Source organism: Sorex araneus, chromosome 7, assembly GCF_027595985.1.
Source record: "Sorex araneus isolate mSorAra2 chromosome 7, mSorAra2.pri, whole genome shotgun sequence".
Lineage (NCBI taxonomy): Eukaryota > Metazoa > Chordata > Mammalia > Eulipotyphla > Soricidae > Sorex > Sorex araneus.
This window is the reverse complement of record NC_073308.1, coordinates 40,465,842-40,479,425: the sequence shown is the minus strand read 5'-3', so window position 1 is coordinate 40,479,425 and position 13,584 is coordinate 40,465,842.

The following is a 13,584-nucleotide window of genomic DNA, read 5'->3' as shown; positions in this document are numbered from 1 at the left end:
CACTTTCTTCGGGGAGCTTGGTTTTAAGTCTCTTGATATTGGCTGTTGGTGGGATTACATGGCAACGGGGGCAGTCCCTGGGTGTAACCGCCTAGCTACTGGAAAATGGGAAGTCTGTGCAGAAGCGGCCCAGTCCCGATCCGAGCAGGCTTGGAGGTCTCAGCCTAGCCACTGCCTAGCCACAGCCTAGCCACGAGGGTGTTCATCCCTTTCAAATCTCCGACTCTCACAGAGACACCTAAATCGTCAGGATTTACTGATGGAGAGCGGGTAGGGTGCGAGGGGTGGTTCCTGGGGTGTCTGGTAACTGAGTTGTCACCAGGCTGACTGTGCCAGTGTGAACAGCCGGAGCCCGATGGGGCTTCGGGGCCTGGTCACATGTTCATTATAGAGAGGCTTAATTACAAGGTGCCTGGCGTCAGTGATCCCCTGTGTTAAGAGTGGTACCTAGGGGCTGGAGCAATAGCACAGTGGGCAGGGCATTTGCCTTGCACATAGCCAACCCAGGTTTGATTCCCAGCATCCAATATGGTCCCCCGAGCACCACGAGGAGTTAATTTCTGAGTGCATAAACCAAGATTAACCCCTGTGCATCGCCGGCTGTGACCCAAAAGAAAAAAAGAAAGAATGGCATTTGGAAAGACTTCCCTGGGACAGTGGTCTATGGTAAACTGAGATAAAAAGACTCTAGCTCATTTTTGTTGTTGCCAATGGTTTTTTTCTTTTTGGGTCACACCTGGCGATGCACAGGGATTACTCCTGGTGGTGCTCGGGAAACATTTGGGATGCTGGGAATCAAACCTGGGTCGGCTTTATGCAAGGCAAATGCCCTACCCGCTGTGCTACTGATGTAGGCAGATAGATAGGGAAAGGCCCTCAGCAACGAAATTTAGGTCAACAGAACTTCTGGGAGGAAAAATCCTAAGACTGATCCACCCTGTGGGTACAGAAAACAGACCTGATAAGACCTTGAGGAGGTTGGATCCCTTTGGATCCCTCCCCAGGAAGTTTGACCTCTCCCTTAATTTGGTTAAAATGTTATCCAGCCCCGAGAAGACTCCAGAACTTCCGGATCAAGACAACGGGAGAAGAGCCTATAAAAGCCACCTTGAACAAAGGGAGGGTGTGCATATGCTGCCAGGGCCCATGTGCTGCTTTCGCCCACACGGCCGAGCACATGTGGCGCCTGAGCACATGTGTCCCCCGCATCTTCCTTCTTGAGATGTGTACTTTCATGCTTTCGTGTCTAATGCTAGGATGTCTGTAGGGGCTCTCTCCTCCCTGGAGAAGCCCATGTTCTCTCTTGAGTGCATTACTCTGTCTCTGTCTCTGTCTCTCTTTCTCTCTCTCTCTCTCTCTCTCTCTCTCTCTCTCTCTCTCTCTCTCTCTCTCTCTCTCTCTCTCACACACACACACACACACACACACACCTTAAAATAAAATCTATTAATTCACTGTCTGTCTACTCCTGAAATTCCTTTCTGCGAGGCGAGACAAGAACCCAGTAACCCCGGGTCCCAGGTGGCAGAGGTGGTTGGGGAGAAAGTGACCATCTTTCTCCTCCCCACTTCACATAAGTCACCCGTGGGGCCCACCGACATCACTATTGCTCCAGCCGCTGTTGTCAATGTTTTGAAGGTACATCCAGCAGTGCTCAGGGGCTGTCCCCAGCATTCCTTTCCAGGGCTGCTCCTGCATGCAGAGGGTGGGCACTGGTCCTCTGAGCCATCTCCCCCCTCCACTTTAGCCTTCTAAGCCCAGAAATAAGGGACAATCTGAGCTGGATTCTTCTTCAGTACACCCAGGTTAATAACCCCTTATTTTCAAGGGCCTTGGGGCTACGGCAACAAGCACCATAGACCGGGCAGCCTAACTGCACTTTATTCGCATGTTTTTGGAATCCAGAAAGCAGGGGCGAGGTGTCCACAGGGGGAGGGTCCCTTCTGTTCTTCCAGCTTCCTCACATCTCTGCCAGAGCCTTCTCTGCTGGCTTTCCCCGGGGGTGGGGTGGGGGTGTCTTCACAAGCTGCTTCCTGTGTGCTCCTCGGTGAGAATGCCAATCATCTGGGATGGCTGGCCTGCCTCATCTGTCCGTGTTTCTGCAATGGCTCTGTTTCCAACTAGGGTCGCATTCTGAGAAATGCAGGTTAGGAGGTCAACATATTTCTTCTTTTTTTTTTTTTTTGCCATTTTTTTTCTTTCCGCTCACAGCCGTCGATGCTCAGGGGTTACTTTTAGTTCATGCACTCAGGAATTAACTCCTGGCGGTGCTCCGTGGACCATATGGGATGCTGGGAATCGAACCCAGGTCGACCGCATGCAAGGCAAACGCCTGACCTGCTGTGTTATCGCTTCAGCCCTTTCTTCTTTTTTTAAGTTAAAAAATCCTATTGGTCAGGGGCTGAAGCAATAGCACAGCGGGTTGGGTGTTTATCTTGCACGTGGCCTACCCGGGTTCGATTTCCAGCATCCCATATGGTCCCCTGAGCACCACCAGGGGTAATTCCTGAGTGCAGAGCCAGGAGTAACCCCTGTGCTTCACTGGGTGTGACCCAAAAAGCAAAAAAAAAAATCCTATTGGTCAACATATTTCTTTGGGGAAACAGTTGGGTCCGTAACTGCTGCGTATTGGAGGACCGAGATTGAAGGAGATTGATGGAGCCCGAGTGGCACAGTGCCCAGGTTTGTCATCAGCCCCACCACACGCCACACCAAATCCAGGAGGGCAGGAGCCTGGGCCCCGGGAGCCTGTGTGAATGGGCTGTAGCTGCTGCTCTGGGCCGGCTGGAAAAAATCCGCTCCTGTGAGGGGGTGGGGCTGCTGCTATCTCATTCAAGGCAACTCTATTTACTCAGAATAGACCCAGGTCCCCAGAGAGGGGAACCGGGCTGCCCCCTTTGAAGTGCAAATGCTGCCTCTGGTAGCTCTCCAGGAATAATTGATGCCTGGCATCTGTGCCACACCACCTGCTCCCACTCCCGGGGTGCCCCTCTGGCTGGTCAGGTGGCTGCAAGGACCAGGCCCCAGGCTGTCCTGGCGATCATGCGTAGTGGACGGGGAATTCAGAGAGCGCGTGTTGAATGTGCCGGGCAGCAGCTGCGGCCCTGCCTCCCCTTTGCTTCCAGACTCGCTCTTGGTCGCTCTGCGGGCCTGGAGGAGGGGAGGGAAGGCCCCTGAGGCCCTTTGTTCACAAGCAGTTGGTTCACTGACTTCCACACTGCCCTAGGAAGTCAGGCCTGGTGACATTGGTGGCTTTGATAAGAATGAAGTACTGAGCTTGGTGAGGGGCAGAGAGTGACCCTGTGGCAGGAGGGGGTCCCTATGCTGCTCCATGTCAGGCCCGGGGTCAAAGCTACCACACAGGATGAGGGGTGCTCCCAACAGCAAGGCCCGGGGATCAGAGAGAGCTGCCAGTACCCGTGGGTCTCAAGCAAAACTCCCTTTTCTCATGTCATAAGGATAATGGTGTCCGCTGAGTTGGTAATAAGGTCCTTGTTCAGAGGTGACTAGAGAAACAGGCAAGTTAGCCTTTTTATCTTTCTTTTTTTTTTTTTTTGGAGAGCCATACCCAGCGGTGCTCACGGCTTACTCCTGGGTCTGTGCACAGGGGTCACTGCTGGCTCACTGGACCATACGAGATTGGCTTGATGAGATATGAGGGAGAGGGAAAAGCTTATCATTTTTACCTAAGCAAGACTGAAAAGAAATAAAAATTAAAAAGGAGTGCTTCTGGATACCCAAGTAGGGCTCTGGCACAAGCACGCACACTGGACAGACCCGAGAGCCTCACGTTTAGAAAACACAAGCTCCCACTTTTTTTTTTCTTTCCCATGAGTTCCCTGTACTTCCCTACCCAATTGGAGGCCCTTGAAAGAAAACTATCTTTGGAATGTCTAAGGCCTGGAATTACAGGATTAAAAGCTCATAATGACTTGGCTTACCATAACATACATTTTTGTGTGTGTATTGCCCCAGATGGAACCCGGGGTCCCACACATGCATTGAGCTATATCCCAACCCACATTGTTTTTGGGGGAGGGGACACACACAGTGGTGCCCAGGGGCTACTCTCGGCTGGGTGCTTGGGGCCCTGCAGTGCCAAGGACTGAACTCGGGCCTCTCGTAAGCAAAGCATGAGCTCAATTCCTCGAGCTGTGTCTCTGGCCTGTTTTGCTTTTTATTCATTTGTCTATATTGGTTCCTGGCCATACCTGCAGTGCTCAGGGATTACTCCTGGCTCTCTGTTCAAACAGGATAGTATGCAGCTAGGGACGGAACCACGTCAATGGCATGCAAAGCAAGTGCCATAACCCTGTACTAGCTCTCTGGCTGTCCCGACTGTTTTTTAGGGGGTAGGTGCTGGGTTAAACTAGAGGTACTGAGGACCCCCCAGGCTCCGTGCTCAAAAGTGATTCTGACTGTGCTAAGGGTGGACCTCACAGAGGGCTCACTAGAGTCGGGAGGAGAGAAAGACGGTCACCTTCTCCCACTCCACCTCTGCCTCCTGTGACCCTCTGGGAAGACTAGGACTGGTCAAGTCTGTGATGAGCCCCTGCTCGGCACGGGCCTGAGCCCCAACAACAGGGGACCATAAGGCCACACCTGAAGTCCGCTTGGTCAGCCAGGCATGGGAGTTGAACCCCACCACCCAATTCCACAGGGAGCCACGGACGCAGGCTGGAATGAGGATTTGCTCTGTGCAGGAAAGGAGGAATCAGTCCCAGGCCTGACCCGGGGTTCTCGAGGTTCTTGTCTCACTCGCAGAAAAGAACTTCAGGAGTTGACAAGCAGTGAAGTAAAACATTTTATCTGGAGAGTTTTTGAAGGTGTAGAGGGGAAGAGAGTGAGGGTGAGGGGGGCAGAGAGAGAGAGAGATAGAAATATGTTCAAGGAGAACAAAGGCTTCTCCAAGAGCGGAGAGAGCCCCTACACTCATCCCAGCATTAGACAGGAAAGCATGAAAGTACACATCTCAAGAGGGGACACTCGGGCGACACATGTGCTCAGGCACCGCATGTGCTCGGCCACGCAGGTGCAAGCAGCATATGCACGCTCTTCCTTTGTTCAAGGTGGCTTTTATAGGCTCTTCCCGGTTGGTTGTCTTGATCCAGAATGTTCTGGAGTCTTTTGGGGACTGAATCACTAAAGTTAGTCAGATTAAGGGAGAGGTCTGAGGGTTTGAGGAACTTCATGGGGAGGGGTCCAACCTCCTGAGGGTGTGCTGAAGGTCTTATCAGGTCTGTTTTCTGTGTCCACAGGGTGGATCTGCCATTTCCTCCTAGAAATTCTGTTGATCTAAGTTTCATTGCCGAGAACCTTTCCCTGTCTATCTGCCTACATCAAGGGGGCCATATGCAGTTCTGGGAATCAAACAGGGGTTGGCTGCATGCATGTACTATCTCTGCATCCTCTTGTTTTTTTTTCTTTTTTGTTTTTTATTTTTTGCATCCTCTTGTTTTTTAACAAGTCCATTTGGTGCTAGTGAAAGTACAATGAAATGAACACTCATACACTTAATGGCGAGACTGTAAATGGCCATAAATATGTCCTAACACTTTGATGTCAGTGCATACCTCCAGTGGCTCACACCTGAATGTGGTTTAATTAACACAAACTACAGCACTAGCATTAGCATGTTAAAGCAGTGCACAAATAAGACAAGAGTTTCATTAATGGTTCATGAGACTTTTAGAAACCTCTTGGTATCTTAGAATACAAATAAGTCTATATAACATCTAATTCAGCACGGCACAAATAGTTGGAAACATCCCAATATTAAACAATTGAAGAAATATGGTCTATTGCTAATAAAGCAGTAGTCAGTAAACTGTACTGAGTATTCAGACAATTAAGTTAAAAGGCAAGATGCAAAAGCTAAGTCTTTAGTTTTAACTGTATTGAGGCACTTAGAGTCTTAGAGCTAATAAAAGTCTCATTTAAAGGCATAAACTTTATCTTTAAAAGCACAAACACCAGAGTTCTAGAAGTTAGCTGTTCTAAGCAAGCCAAAAACAAATTTTTTTTGTTACATTAAATAAAGTAAGCTTTATTTTTTTGTTATATTAAATAAAATAAGCTGCACTTACTACTGTGGGATATAAAATGACACAGCTGCCGGGTCAGAGAGATATTTCTAAGGGCTGAGCGGAGGCCTTCCATGGAGAAGCCTTGCGTTCATCAGCCTTTGGCTTTCCCAGGTTCGTGGAGCATTGCGGAACAACCCCTGAGCAGAGCCAGAAGCAGCCCCTGAGCACCACGCATCTCTGTGCCTCTCTTCCCCATCAAAAACTTGCTTTGGAAAATGCAACTGCTTTGGAAAATAAGACGATAAACACAGGGTTCCCACATGACCCAGCAATTTCACTCCTAGTGCTCTAGTTAACACAAATAAAACATTATGCCCACATAAAAATGTATATATGGACATTCATAGCAGTATTATAGAAAAGGGTCCCATCAGGGAAACAACCCAAACCAATGTCAGGGAATAAACAAAATGCAGTCTGCCCACACAGTAAAGGATATATGACAACACATTGTATGATATCATCCGTGTGTAGTGTCCAGAATGACAAATCCATGGGACAGATTACAGAGGACTTCAGATTTACAAAATTTTAACTTACAATTAATTTTGAAGGGGGAGAAGCAATATACACTCAGAAGAGAGTCCAACTTTGAAATATATTTATATGGTTTTGTTTTTGAGCCACAAATGGAAGTGCTGAGAAGTTACTCCTGTGTCTGTATAGGGGATCCTTCCTGGCAGTGCTAGGGACCCATGAGGTACACATCGAACCCAGGTCTCCTGCATGCAAAGCATGCTCTCAATCCATTTAGCTCTTCCCAGCCCCTAGGGTTTTAATCTTTCCCCCAGGCTTGTGCTAGGAGGCACTGTCTAGCCATGATGGGTGGCAACAATGAGCCAAAACTCACAGTCACTCTCCTGACAAGTGTCAAAAACTGATACTCAAGGGAGTTTCCACTGGTTTTGACTTAAGCTATTTTCAATGTGTAACTGATTCATCAGGACTTAACCCCATCACAAGTCCTGGGAAATCTGTAGTGGTTTTCCAGGACTGGTAGGGAGGAAATGGACAGGAATTTCTAACGTGCACAATTCTTTCAGGGAATATAAAAAAAAGTCTAAAATTGGTAATAGCTGCACAACTCTATGACTTTTAGAAATCAGTGAATGGCACACTTTAAGTGGGTGAACTGGATAGTAACTAAAACTCATCATCATCATCATCATCATCATCATCATCTCAGTAACGTCTTCATTCGTCCTAGCTCTGAGATTTTAGAAGCCTCTCTTTACTCATCCTTCCCAATGGTGCCGCATTGGAGGCTCTTTCAGGGTCAGGGGAATGAGACCCATCATTAACTAAAACTGTTTGAAAAAAATCCACAAAGGGGTGTGATATGAACATTAAAGCAGAAGGCCTGGAGGTCTGGATTCAATCCTTGGCACTACATAATCCCCTGAGCCCTGCAGGCTGTTGGCATAAAACTAAAATACAGAAGCCCCACATGGGAGTAATCCCTCTCCTGCAGGACCACAAGGGGCAGGGCATACCCACTGCTTCAGGTCATAACCCCTCAAGCATATTCTTCAGACAAACCTGTGATTAAATTTCTCAATGCCTTGGGGCCAGAGTGATAGCACAGTCAGGGCATTTGTCTTGCAGGCAGCCAACTAGGTTCAATCCCCAGAGAGTGACCAGGAGTGATTTGAGTGCAGAGCCAGGAACAACCCATTGCTGTGTGAGGCCCCCAAACCAAACCAGAAAAAAAAAAACAAACCTCCATGCCATCCCTAATGGATTAAAACATTCTGTTTTAGTATCTTAACAAATTCTTGGCCAAATGTACAGGTGCTGCTAGGTATTTTCACAAAGCACTTATTTTCTGAGCCAAGTCATTCTGGATGGCACAGAAATGAGTAAACTTCCAGTCTTTGCCCTTTGTGGGCTGAGGGAGACTGGCCTGGCTCATGCTTTCGCCTAGCCTCCTTCCCTGTCCTTCTGTAAGGCTCAGCCTTACGCATTCCAGTTCCTGAAATCTCAAAGCAGGGGAGGGAAAGCAGCATAGAAACATGGTTTGCAGTTCCCTCAATCCTCCGGGGCTTTGATAAAAGCAGCCGAAGGAGACCCAGGTTGGCCTAGTGCAAGATAAACACCCTATCTGCTGTACTATCACTCTGACCCCTGCATCACTGTCACTGTCACTGTCGTCCCGTTGTTCACCAATTTGCTCAGCGGGCACCATTAACGTCTCCATTGTGAGACTTGTTATTACTGTTCTTGGCATATCGAATACACAACAGGGAGCTTGCCAGGCTCTGCCGTGCGGATAAGATACTCTCGGTAGCTTGCCGGGCTCTCTGAGAGGGATGGAGGAATTGAACCCGGGTTGGTCGCATGCAAGGCAAACGCCCTACCCACTGTGCTACTAAAGTTCCTAGTGCAAGAATTACCTCTGAGGATTGAGTAGCATAACATGAGGTAAGATAAAAACAGAATCAGAATAGAATGTCTTTAACTCAGATATAGGTTTCCAGTAACCTAGACTTGAACCAGAGTTCTGGCATCAATGAGAACTGGTCCCAAAGGCCATGTTCCATGCGTTTTTAATCCAGTCCCAGCTACCTGAGCAGAATAGAATCTAATCCTCATGGGTTGAAACTCTACATTTTGGAGAACTTCTCAGAGCTAAGAACAGAAAAATAAAGGCCCCTGTTTTGGGATCTAACCCTGTTCAGTTATTAAAGAAATGAGTAACTCCATCACTTATTAAGTGAGAGTTGAGGGAAATAGAAATATTTATAGTGAAGATTTAGAAGAGGAATTTATCTTCAAAGATAAATTGTTAATTACGTGGAAGTACACTGAGGGTACAGAAAGGAAAACCATAATGCAAAAAGGATAAAATTAAGTTTTTATCTTGATTTAGGAAGCACATTTCCACCATCAGAGAAGTTTATCCCTAAGATGAACTAACATATTTTTACTATAAATTGTATTTTAGATGATGAAAAGGACCTTTCATGATCACAGGAGAGGTTGTAGCAGACAAATCTTGTGACCTTAACCCAGACCCTCGGTTTAAGGCTCAATGTTAGGGCTCCCTGCACCCAATTTTGGTTTGAGTTTATTATAACTAAGGCATGTTCCCTTTCCTCATTTTTATTTTTGGTTTTGTATCTGGGACATATTGGCAGTGCTCAGGGCTTCTTCCTGGCTCTGCTCTTTAGGGATCACTCCTGGTGGGTGTGCCTGGGATTACATGTGGTGTCAAGATTGGAACCCGGGTCAGCCTTGTCCAAGGTAATTGCTCTACTGGTTGTACTATCACTCAGGTCCATCATGTCCCCTTTAAAACTTATCTATATTTATCTGTACATTAGAGGGCCAAAGGGTGCCCCTCTCTCCCGCAAAAGCAAATGAAAACCAAACCCAACAAAACACTTTTTGATTGAAGACTCTATTTCTGGAGTTCAGCTAAGAGCTGCTGCCCTCTGGTGGAAATGAAGAATACAAGGATTTAGCATGCATAGAGGCCAGGCAAAACCAGCCAGGACTGGTTAAGATTGGAAGCTACCACAAGTGTGTGAGGTGGAGGGCAGTTAAGATAGAGAAGGGACCAGTATGACAGTAATTGCTGGAAATGATCACTCTGAACAAGAACTGACTGCTGAAAGTAGGTAAAGGGATATACATGATAACCTTTCAGCAGCAGTATTACAAACCATAATGCCCAAAAGACTCTGTGTGTGTGTGTGTGTGTGTGTGTGTAGGAGTGGGGGGCGAAGGAGGAGAGAGGGAGAGAATAAAAGTGACTGCTATAGAGGCAGGGAATAGAGTGGGAGGGAGTGGGAATAGAGTGGGAATATTATGGTGGTAAAGGGATGGGTGTTGGAACATGATATGACTTAAGTTCAATCATGAACAACTTTGTAACTCTATTTCGCTGTAATTCAACTTAAAAAATAATTTGTAAAAAAAAAAGAATGTGAGATGGGCCTGTGCTGTGTCTGACCTTTGGACTTTCTTTCAATAAACTGAGTGTTCTGTCTAAAAACAACAAAAAATGCATCAAGGCTATTTTCTGCATGTACAATCCTACTCTCTACACTCTAACTTTGGGGAAGAAGTCCTGAAGTTCTTGATGCTTCCCATTTGGACCACTTATTTATATTCATGACAGCATTGTTTTACATTAAAACGTTTTAGCCACAACATCTTGATTTCCAGAGCATTTGGAATTTGTGGGTATTATTTCAGGGGTTTTTGTTCTTTTTTTGGCTTTTTGGGTCACACCCGGCAATGCACAGGGGTTACTTCTGGCTCTGCACTCAGGAATTTCTCCTGGTGGTGCTCAGGGGACCATATGGGATGCTGCAGATTGAACCTGGGTTGACCGCCTGCAAGGCAAATGCCCTACCCACTGTACTATCACTCCAGGCCCTGTTATTTCAGTTTATGGTGTGACTTGGATGTTAATATGATGCTATGAGAAGAGCACTAGTTTTTTTCTTTTTCTTTTTTTTTGTTTTGCAAAGCTGTTCATGGTTGGATTTCAGTCACATAGTATTCCAACACCGATCCCTCCACCAGTGGACATTTCCCAGCACCAGTGTCCCCAGGTTCCTTCCCATCACCCCACCTCCACCTGCCTCTATGGCAGGTACTTTTCTTCTCTCTCTCCTTTTGGGTACCGGGCTGGATCGATAGCACAGAGGGTAGGGTATTTGCCTTGCACACAGCCAACCCGGGTTCGATTCCTCAGTCCCTCTCGGACAGCCCAGCAAGCTACCGAGAGTACCTCGCCCCCGTGGCAGAGCCTGCCTGGCTAGCTTCCGGTGGTGTATTCGATATGCCAAAAACAGTAACAAGTCTCACATGGAGATGTTACTGGTGCTGCTCAAGCAATTAGATGAGCAACAGGATGACAGTAACAGTTTGCAATATTGATACTGAAAGGTTTTCCAGAGTATCTGTTACCTACTTTTAACCCTCAGCTCTTGTCCAGCGTGATCATCCCTAGTTCTCGTTGTCATAGCGGTCTCTTCTCTCTCTTACCTACCCTCACCTCACACATACTTCTGCTAGTTCCACCCACTGACCAGTCTTCCTAGCCCCCGAGAATCCCTGAAAAGCACTCGTTTTAAAGGCCCAGATTCTAACTCAGGTTCTGCCTTCCCTTCAGTGGCCTTGAACAGATCACAATTTCTTGTTGCTGATTTGTTTTCAGGTCATACCCAGCAGTGCTCAAGGCTTACTTTTGGCTCTGTGCTCAGGGGATGTGGTGCCAGGAATCAAACCCAAGCAGGTGGTCACACTTACCTGGCAAGCACTTACCTGCTGTAATATCTCTCTAGCCCAGTTTTATTAAATTTAGAAAATGTGTTTGGAAAAGTGGCCTGTCGGGCATAATATAATCAAAGTTCTACTTTAGGGATCTACAGGGACTTAGAAAGTTCTGGTTTTGTCTAGGCCTTCAGGCTCAGCTATCCCGTAAATAGGCAGATTGATCAAGAATCAACAATTCATCGGTTAGTCAAATGACAAGTTTTTAAATTTTTCCAGGCTGGTTTGCCACTCTTGCTGACTGGTTGATTAGTCACTGGAAGGGATTTCTTACTGCATCTAACCACCTACTCACTGTTACCACTTTATTTGGAAAAGGGGGCAGCTGAGGAAGCATGTGGCTGCTTGAGTAATAGGCAGGTGGTTCAACCCCAAACTGGAAAAATGGCTTGGAATAAATATAGTCAATAGCTGAGAAAGGAACATGACTTTTTTTTTGGGGGGGGTGGGGAGGGCATATCCAGGGGTGCTCAGAGACAACTCTGGGCTCAATGTTTTTGGTTCTATGTGATGTCAAAGATCAAACAGAATCCTCCTGCATGAAGGAATATGACTTACATTTAAGAAATAAGCAAAACCCCATACTTTCTTTCTATCTTTCCACAAAAGATAATTTTTCACAATAATCAACTTGTGGGCTGCTGAGATGGATCAGCGGGTTGAGAGTATGCCCTGCATGCAGGAGGTCCAAGTCTGATGCCTGGTACCATATGGTTCCGAGTACCACCAGGAGTTACCACTAAAGCACAGAGCAATCAGTAGTCCCTGAGAACTAATGGGTATGGCCAAAACCCAAAAACAAACAGACAAAAGTCATCCTGATAATGACTCCTAAATACATTTTCCAGTTTAGTCTGGGGAACTATTTTTTTGTTTTTCCCCAATACTGTATTACAAAGTCTTTTCCTACTGGTAGGAAAGTTAAATTTTAAAAGCACTTTGTTGATCTGGCAAATCTTACACTCTCTACTTGCTGAAAATTAAACATCTTAGTGAGTTATTTATTATCTTAGTCTAAAAACATTTTTTCACTTACACAAACTTCCCAACTCAAGTCACAGTCAACTGTTCAATTGTGACTTGAGATTTGACACATTTGATACAGAAACTGTCAAATTTCACAGTCAATAAATATTTAACAAATCAGTTAGCTTGGACATAGTGGGGACATATTTGTTCCCCACCCCATACTTTCATTTGGCCTGGCGGGGGAAGGGGAGGGAACGCTCCCAAATGGTGTTCAGGAGGCCCAGGGCTACCTTTTGGCAATTCTCGGCCAAACGGGAAAGCAGTTCAATACAAGGACCCTAGGATGTGGTGCTGCTCGGGCCCTGCGGTGCCAATGGTTGAACCAAGGGCAGTAACATGCAAGTCCTGCAACTTAGCTCCTGCGATAGTGCTTTGGTACCACCACCCAAAAGACTTTTAAGTCAACTGAAATGAAAAACTGTTTTCCTTTTTTGGGGAGAGGAGGAGTCTAGACCACATGTGATAGTGCTGGGGGGCTCCTTCCAGCTCTGTGCTCAAGGGTGGTTCCTGTAATGTTATTTTCTTAACAGCAACAAAAAAATTGACCAAAGTTAAGAGTCCATATTTCCATATTAAAGTGTCATTTTAACTAGTCCTTTAATTAGTTATCACTAATTACTAATGAAATGAAATGCAATGAAAGTATCCTAGGGAAAGTTTTACACTGAAAAATAGGAAGAGTGCTCTTTAACACCACTTAGAGTCCTACTTGAGGATTAAGAGTAATAAGCAAATGTGCAAAGTATCTTACACGCAAAATCTCTTAATACTTACAATGAACCAAAGAGAAATATAAGCATACAAATTTAAGCCTATTAAATGGCAGTTCAGTTAGTAGAATCAGAATCCAGGTCTACTTAGTTCTTGCCACAACTGGGCTGTTTCCTCTAGTGCTCCTAAAAATTATCTAAAAATGAAGGGGGAAGGAGAGATGGTAGGCTACTATAATTCCATACTCGTGCTATATAAACAGTATGTTTACTTTATTACTATCTCTCTACTATTACCCTGACAATGTTTGAAACAAAGAATGCTTGCAGTGAGTTTTAGCCTTGGATCAAACTATACATTAAACTGGAAAAGATATTACTGAAAAAAAGCATGAAAGGATAGTCTGAAAAACTGAGGATAGAAAACCTGGTTGTGTCCCTGTAACAAGAGCTTTGGTTGTATTAATGGTTAT